This window comes from Saccopteryx bilineata, chromosome X (assembly GCF_036850765.1).
Source record: "Saccopteryx bilineata isolate mSacBil1 chromosome X, mSacBil1_pri_phased_curated, whole genome shotgun sequence".
In the NCBI taxonomy this organism is placed as follows: domain Eukaryota; kingdom Metazoa; phylum Chordata; class Mammalia; order Chiroptera; family Emballonuridae; genus Saccopteryx; species Saccopteryx bilineata.
The window spans coordinates 135,415,451-135,424,249 of record NC_089502.1 but is presented as its reverse complement, the minus strand read 5'-3'; the positions used below and the strand labels follow the sequence as shown (position 1 = coordinate 135,424,249).

The 8,799-nt window shown below is 46.8% G+C and overlaps 1 non-coding gene across 1 annotated transcript; it reads left to right on the top strand.

Annotated features, from left to right (window-relative positions):
• Positions 1-5,185: 5,185 nt before the first annotated feature.
• TRNAA-CGC (transfer RNA alanine (anticodon CGC)) lies at positions 5,186-5,262 on the top strand. Its single transcript has one exon. It is a non-coding gene; the product is annotated as a tRNA-Ala (tRNA).
• Positions 5,263-8,799: the final 3,537 nt, after the last annotated feature.

The following is an 8,799-nucleotide window of genomic DNA, read 5'->3' as shown; positions in this document are numbered from 1 at the left end:
GTGCACATATCTTATTACCACTATTATAGTATAAGATCCTTATAGGCAGAGATGATGCTTTATCTTTGTGTTTGCAAAAAATAGTTCCAAGTGTTGACTATTAATATGCTCAATAATTATTTGTTAAATGAATGAATAAATCATGTCATGGTAAGCCATTCAAAATATAGTTGCAAAGTCAAAGAACTTTTGTAGCATCCAGTAATGTTGATGACTGAAGTGAAGTATTGGAGATGTACCATATTGAACCATATGGAGGGATCTAAGATAAGATGCCTTTGGACATGCAGTATTTTCAACAATACTCATCAATGCCTGGAAGTAAAAGGAAAGCCAAATTTACTACAATTACTATATATATAATATACAACAATTTTTTTAATTTTTATTTATTGATTTCAGCTAGAGAATAACGAAGAGAGAGAGAGAGAGAGAGAAACATCAAACTGTTCCTGTATATGCCCTGATCAGGAATTGAATCAGCAACCTCTGCACTTCGGAATGATGCTCTAAACAACTGAGCTATCCAGCCAGAGCAAGTTCAAAACAATTTTTGAAATAGAATTGTCATCATTTTTAAGTGTGTAGTGATAAATCAGATATTGGTTGTGGTTACGACATAACTAAGTTGCACGTTTCCTTCATTAAGAAACTCTAAAGGTTGTGGTAGAAAGACAGGGGATTTCAGGAGCCATTTTAGGGGTAAAAATTGTTTATACCACTGGGAATCTGTGTCCAAAGCATTGATGTTATTAGATTAACTCAACTATAAGTAGTTACTAGCACATTTCCATATAATAATCAGTTTATTTCTCTGTATTCATGGCCTTCTATTCTTACTGTTGGCCCCACTTAACTCCCATTTAGAAACAAGTTCAATCAGTGTGGCTGGAGCATTTATGGAAGCTCCATGAAATAAGAAGGGCCTGAGGAGGGTCTTAAAGAATGGTAAAACCTTTGATATGCAGGTCTGAAGAAGAGGAAAGCATACTAATGCTAAGACATGGGGTTGAGCAGAGTGAAATTCTCTGAGGGCCAGGAGACTCTGACCTTGTCACAGTAATGGCTTTACCTTGGATGCAGGGTGAGTTACAGTCTGGGGAACCACATTAAGAAGGCTCATGAATGTTTCATGCATGAGTCGAAATGTTATTCTGTAGTTGGTGGAAAATCCAGTGGCACAGTCCTCCTCGATGGAGTGTAAAGAGGTCTCCACACATGGAACTATTTCAAACTACACATGGTCTCAACTACTGCAGTTGAAAACCACTGTTAAAAAAAATGGTGCCCAGATAAAATCCTCAAAGTCAGAGAAAAGCTCTTGACTGTAATAATGGCAGCAGAGAGATAACTGTAATAAAAATTGACCCTCTCACCCTTGAGCTTTGTATTCACCTTCCGTTCTTTCAATTTGATGGCCCCTGCACTTTCCCCCAGGGAACCCTTCTCCCTCCAAGACATTAGCTGAACAATGCTCAGAGAAAATATTTTTCTTTATTTTTCCATAGCAGAGTGGAAACAAATGACATTTTTCAAAATTATATTACAAACCACTAAGAGATATAGAACAAAAAGATGAGAATAATTCAAAAGAGTCCATTTTTCCAAGTTAAGATCTGGGGTCCAAAGTTCCTTAAGATAGGTAATGTCGTTGAGACAGTACATCTGAGAGGTGCCACTGCTAAAGAAGCACCTCCCAAAAGGAGCCCACGTCCTGTTATGCATAAAGGGATCCAATTACAAAGAACACACTACTCTTACTAAAGCCCTCTCTCCTCTCTGATTTTCAGACATCCCAAAATTTCTATGAGTTTTCTTCTATCTTACCTGAGAAGTTCCTCTCTCATTCATGCCATTGTTCTTACCATCCTTCTCCTTTTACTATTCTCTTTTCTATGGACCATCTCATATATCATCTTCCAAAATAGCACAAAGGTTATGCTACAAACCATCCCTCACCTCATCTCTCTCTCCGTTCTTTTCTAAACCTGGACCTTTTCTGAAAATTCTTTTGCATAAAGGAAAAGACCCAAATCTATGAATGCCTAAATGCATCATTTCATCCAGAAATCATTCTTCCCAATTCCTCATCTGATCCTAAGCTATGTGACCACCAAGGTCTGCCTGTTCTTTAGCACCCAGGAAAAATGCCAATGTTCACAAATTCCACCTTATTCTTTTTTGAACTTCCCTTATCTGCTTGAAGTATGTTGCTAAACCCCAGGTTCTTATGGAGGTGCATACCTTACTTTACATCTAAAGAAGGGCAGTGGTGACCAGCACTCTTGAATATCCAGTGAATGATATAGATCACATTCCCAAAACCACCTACTCTGCTACTCTTGAAATAACTCTCTCAGTAGACTTCTCCTCTTCTCTTCCCAGGCTCCCAACTCTCCTATACATGTAGCTGCAGAAGATGTTCTCATAAATATCACAATATAACAACTGCATAACTTTCTTATAAAACTGAGATAGATTCTGAGAGAAAGCTAGCAGGTACTAAGGAGAAAGAAAAGGACAGAGAAATTTAGGTAACAACTTGTGACAAAGGTCTGTTTTAAGAAGGCCTTAAAAGTGTTTTTTTAATAAAGGTATTTTTATTAAATTGATTGATTTTAGAGAGAGAGAAAAGAAGGGATGGGGAAAAGAAAGAGAGAGAAACATCAATTTGTTATTCCAGTTATTTATGCATTTTATTTTTTTTATTTCTTTTTAAGAGAAAGACAGGGACAAACAGACAAGAAGGAAGAGAGATAAGAAGCATCAACTCATCTTGTGGCACTTTAGTTGTTTATTGATTGCTTTCTCATACATACTGTAAGGTCGATGGATAGAGGGATGGTCACGTGGAGAACCTAGGCCCGTGAACTTTGGCTAGGACCGCCCACAGCCAAGCGTGCCAAAAGAAACTTCCTAGGAGTCCTTGGAAAAAAGCGACTGACTGTCAGCCAGTGAGATTTCTCTACATCATATTAGCCTGACTTCCCTAGATGGACCCCTTTTTTAAAATTTACCCACGCAGTCTCTCAGTGTGCGATTTTCCTGACCTCCATCTTCCAGGCCAGTGAGTCTCGTCCGAGGAATGCTGTGTACTGAACAAAGCCTTTTGAACTTACCACACTTGGTGGCTCCGAGCCCTGTTCCTTCCTTCTCGGCGGGGAAAAAGACCTTACATTTTGGTGCCGAAAACCCGGGAGGAGTCAGAAGTCTGCAAGGACCGCTCCTCTCCCCTTCCCTCCGAGAAAGAACCAGGACCTCCGACCTTCCACCCACTTCAGCGCGTGGTGTGGTAAGTTCCCCACCTCCAGCCTCCCCCTGCCTCAGTTCTTTCCTCCGAGAATCCCTGTCCGAAACCGCAGCTGCGTCAGGGACTTCTTTTTCCGACCGAGTGCATTTGCTTTGGAGACATCTGGAGCATATCCACTTTACCTTTTCCATCTGTGGCCAGACCTTGAGTTTTTAGGATGCTATTACTTAAGTCTGACCACTCCGAGAACTGAGGGTGACCATGGAGGCAAAGGGATCCAAACCTGACTCTAAAACACCCCTGGGGTGCCTAATCTAGAATCTCTCAAACATTGATCATTCCCTGAAAAAGAAGAAACTAATCTTCTGTAGTGTAGCCTGGCCACAATACCCGCTGGATAACCAGACCAGGTGGCCTCAGGAAGGGACTTTCGATTTTAACATCCTTACTGATTTGTGGAATTATTGCCAGGAGGCTGGAAAGCAGTCAGAAATCCCTTATATTCAGGGGTTTTGGCATCTGCGTTCTCGTCCTAAACTCTGTGCCGGTTGCTCTACAATGCACGTCCTCTTGGCCAGAGAAACCTCAGCTAAACCCTCCGCTCCAGATTCCTCCTCCTTTTCCGACTCCCCCGAAGAACTCTCTTCCCCTCCTGCAAGACTCCCTCAGCTCCCTCGGTCCTATAGGACTCCTCCCCCCTCTTTGCTAGATCCTGCTTCCCCACCTGCAAATGATGCTCTCTCTCTCTCCTCTCCATTCAGCGCTCACCCTCAATCTCACTCCAGGCCACAAGAGGAAGCCAACCTCCTATGCCCTCTCCGCGAGGTGGCCAGAGCAGAAGGAATTGTTCAGGTTCATGTGCCTTTCTCCCTCTCTGATCTGTCTGCAATTGAAAAGCGTTTGCCCCATGTTCATTGCAGCATTGTTCACAGTGGCCAGGACATGGAAACAACCAAAAAACCCGTCAATAGATGACTGGATAAAGAAGATGTGGCACATATACACTATGGAATACTACTCAGCCATAAGAAATGATGACATCGGATCATTTACAGCAAAATGGTGGGATCTTAATAACATTATACGAAGTGAAATAAGTAAATCAGAAAAAAACAGGAACTGCATTATTCCATACGTAGGTGGGACTTAAAAGTGAAACTAAGAGACATTGATAAGAGTGTGGTGGTTACGGGGAGAGGGGGGAGAGGGAGAGGGAAAGGGGGAGAGGGAGGGGCACAAAGAAAACTAGATAGAAGGTGACAGAGGACAATCTGACTTTGGGTGATGGGTATGCAACATAAGTGAATGACAAGATAACCTGGAGTTGTTATCTTTGAATTTATGTATCCTGATTTATTGGTGTCGTCCCATTAAAAATAAAATTATTTAAAAAAAAAAAAGAAAAGAAAAGCGTTTGGGGTCTTATTCTTCTAATCCTACCAACTATACCAAGGAATTCCAATATCTCACTCAGGCATATGACCTCACTTGGCATGATCTCTATATTATTATGTCTTCTACCCTTACCCCCCACGAACAGGACCAAATCCAGACGGCGACGTGAGCTCACGCAGATAAGGTCCACACCTCAAACCCTCAAATACCAGTGGGCCCAGAGGCGGTCCCTGACACGGACCCCAACTGGAATTACCAGGTGAAACAAACAGGTAGGAGACAACGAGACCAAATGATTGAATGTCTTGTAGCTGGCATGCAGGATGCAGCACAAAAGGTAGTTAACTATGACAAGTTAAGGGAAATTACTCAGGGACCTGAGGAAAATCCAGCTCTCTTCTTAAATCACCTCATTGACACTATGGTCCTCCACACTCGTTTAGACCCTACCTCCAATGCCGGGGCCACTGTATTAGCCACTCACTTTATTTCTCAATCGGCCCCGGACATTCGGAGGAAACTTAAAAAGGCAGAAGAGGGGCCCTGGCTGGTTGGCTCAGTGGTAGAGCATCAGCCTCGCATGCGGGGGGACCCGGGTTCGATTCCCGGCCAGGGCGCGCAGGAGAGGCGCCCATTTGCTCCTCCACCCCCCGCCCCCCTCCTTCCTCTCTGTCTCTCTCTTCCCCTTCCGCAGCCAAGGCTCCATTGGAGCAAGGATGGCCCGGGCGCTGGGGATGGCTCCTTGGCCTCTGCCCCAGGCGCTAGAGTGGCTCTGGTCACGGCAGAGCGACGCCCCGAGGGGCAGAGCATCGCCCCCTGGTGGGCAGAGCGTCGCCCCTGGTGGGCGTGCCGGGTGGATCCTGGTCGGGCGCATGCGGGAGTCTGTCTGACTGTCTCTCCCCGTTTCCAGCTTCAGAAAAATACAAAAAAAAAAAAGGCAGAAGAGGGCCCCCAGACCCCTATCTGAGACCTGATGAACATGGCATTTAAGGTTTTTAACAGTCGAGAGGAACAGGCCGAGGCTGAACACCTGGCCTGCATGCAGCAGAAAGTATCACTCCAAACCCAGGCTCTTGTGGCAGCTCTAAGGCCAACAGAGCAACAAGGGCAAGGCACAGAGGGTGCTCAACCTAGGTCCGGGCCACCAAGAAGATCCCCACCAGGAGCTTGCTTTAAGTGTGGCAAGGAGGGTCATTGGTCCCGGCAGTGCCCCTTCCCGAGGCCGCCCATTAAGCCCTGCCCTAACTGCAAGCAACCCGGTCACTGGAGGAGCGATTGTCCCCTTTTGGCAGCAGGCTCATCCTCGACGTCTCTACATGGAGGACGGGCCGCTCAGATGGGAGGCCAAGCCAGCCAGGCGGGGCCATCATTTGAATTCCTAGGCCTCGCAGACGACTGATGCGGCCCGGACTAGGAGACCCCCATTACTCTCTCTGAGCCACGGGTGATGCTACAGGTAGCGGGTAAGTCCATATCATTTCTTGTGGACACAGGGGCTACCTTCTCTGTTTTGCCTTCATACTCTGGACTTCTAGTTCCCTCAGGGTTCTCGGTTATGGGAGTGGATGGGACCCCTACTTCTCCTCTTTGCACACCACCTCTGACATGCAGTTTAAATGGAATCCCCTTTTCACACTCGTTCTTAGTCATGCCATCGTGCCCTGTAAACCTTCTGGGTTGAGACATTCTACACAGTCTCGGAGCCACTATCCAGCTGACAGCATCTTCCCACCTACTCCTACCACTCCTGACTAAAGACTCTCCCACTACCTCAGATCACTCTAACCCGGTCACACCTCCTATTCCACCAGATGTTGTCAACTCTCAGGTCTGGGACACTTCTACCCCTGTGGTAGCAACCCACCACCCACCTGTACACGTCCGCTTAAAGAATCCCTCCCAATTTCCATCTAGGCCCCAATTTCCTATTTCAGCAAGTCACCGCCAAGGCCTTAAACCCATAATTACCTGCCTCTTAAACCAAGGCTTACTCATCCGCACGGACTCTCCCTGCAATACTCCCATCCTTCCTGTTCGAAAACCTTCAGGAGCTTATTGCCTTGTACAAGACTTACGCCTAATCAACGAGGCAGTAGTTCCCCTCCATCCAGTGGTCCCTAATCCTTACACATTACTGTCACACATTCCATCAGACACCACTCACTTGACAGTCCTAGATCTCAAGGATGCCTTCTTTACCATTCCTCTACACCCTGACTCTTACTTTCTGTTTGCCTTTACTTGGACTGATCCGGACACTAATGCAGCCCAGCAGCTTACGTGGAGCGTCCTGTCCCAGGGGTTCAGAGACAGCCCACACCTGTTTGGACAGGCGCTGGCTCAGGATCTAGCTGCATGCAATCTCAAGACTAGTACTCTCTTACAATATGTAAATGACCTACTTCTCTGCAGTCCCTCCCTGTCTGCCTCAAGAAGACACACAGCTACCCTTCTTAACTTTCTTGCCATGAAGGGATATCGTGTCTCCCTACTAAGGCTCAAGTTCACTCTCAGTCTGTAGTCTATCTGGGCATCGCTTTGACTCCTACCACCCGAGGTCTCACCCTGGATCGAACTCAAACCATCCGCAGTCTCCAGCCACCTACCACCACTGATCAGATTCTTTTTTTCCTTGGTCTAATAGGCTCCTTTAGACACTGGATTCCCAATATTGCTCTCTTTGCCAAACCCCTCTACGAGGCTGCAAAAGAGACTCCTGCAGGACCTCTCACATCCCCCAACACCGTCAAAAGGGCTTTCTGTACCCTTCGAGATGCCCTCATCTTCTCTCCCCTCTCGCTTTACCCGACTCCAGACGCCTCTTCCATCTTTTCACTGATGAAAAGCACGGTAATGCTGTTGGCATGTTAACTCAACCTGTGGGGCCTACATACCGCCCCGTGGCATACCTCTCTAAACAACTGGACACCACTGTCAAAGGCTGGCAGCCCTGCCTCCGGGCACTGGGTGCAGCAGCTGAACTCACCAAGGAGGCTACTAAGCTCACCCTTTCTCAACCCATCACTGTATTCTCCTCCCACAGGCTCACTGACCTCCTTTCACACAAATCTCTTTCTCTGTTAAGTCCTTCCCACCTACAAGAATTTCACCTCCTGTTCATTGAAAACTCTTCAGTCACTCTTTTGCCCTCTCCCAGACTCAACCCAGCCACTCTACTGCCAGCTCCAGCAACACTTCCGGGACCCACCCACTCCGTACGGAACTAACAGATTTCCTCAACAGACCCTGAGATGGATGATCAGATTCCCCTCTAAAAGATCCAGATCCAATACTCTTTGTAGATGGGAGCTCTGTACAGGGACCTGACGGACGACGACGGGCAGCCTACGCGGTGGTCACCACCTCCTCCACCCTAGCAGCTCAACAGCTGCCAGAGGGCACCACCTCCCAGAAAGCAGAGCTGATTGCCCTCACGCGGGCACTCGCTCTGGCCCAGGGAAAACAGGTAACCATCTCTACTGACTCTAAATATGCTTTTCTTATCACTCACAGCCACTCTGCCCTCTGGAAGGAAAGGGGAATCCTCACTACCAAGGGCTCCCCCATAATCAATGCTACCCTCATTTCTAAACTTTTGCAGGCATTACAGCTTCCCGCTGAGGTGGCTGTGGTACATTGTAGGGGCCATTAAGCCTCTCAGGACCCAGTGGCCTTGGGAAATGCTCGGGCCAACGCGACAGCTCGAAACCTCACTCTGGGAGCCTCCCCTTCTCCTCTCATGTTTCTCTCCACCTCCTTGAAACCTTCCTACGCTCCTGGGAAAGAACAGACCCTCCTCAGAAAGGGTGGAGATGTGTGCAACCAGGGATGAATATTTCTCGGAGATGAAATTGCCTTACCAAAAGGACAGGCTGAAACTCTCCTTTCTGATATCCACCATTCCTTACACATAGGGCCAAAAGCTCTCTATCGATTCTTACAACCACTCTTTTTCCTCCCAGGCCTCCAGCAGACTATCGAAAAGGTACACGCAGCATGCACTATCTGTTCCAAAGTCTCTACGCAAGGGGGACTCCGCCCTCGCTTCCCTACTCATCAGCTGAGGGGGCATGTGCCAGGCCAGGATTGGCAAATTGACTTCACTCATATGCCCCTTCACAAAAAAAAAATCCGTTATCTCTTAACTTTTGTTG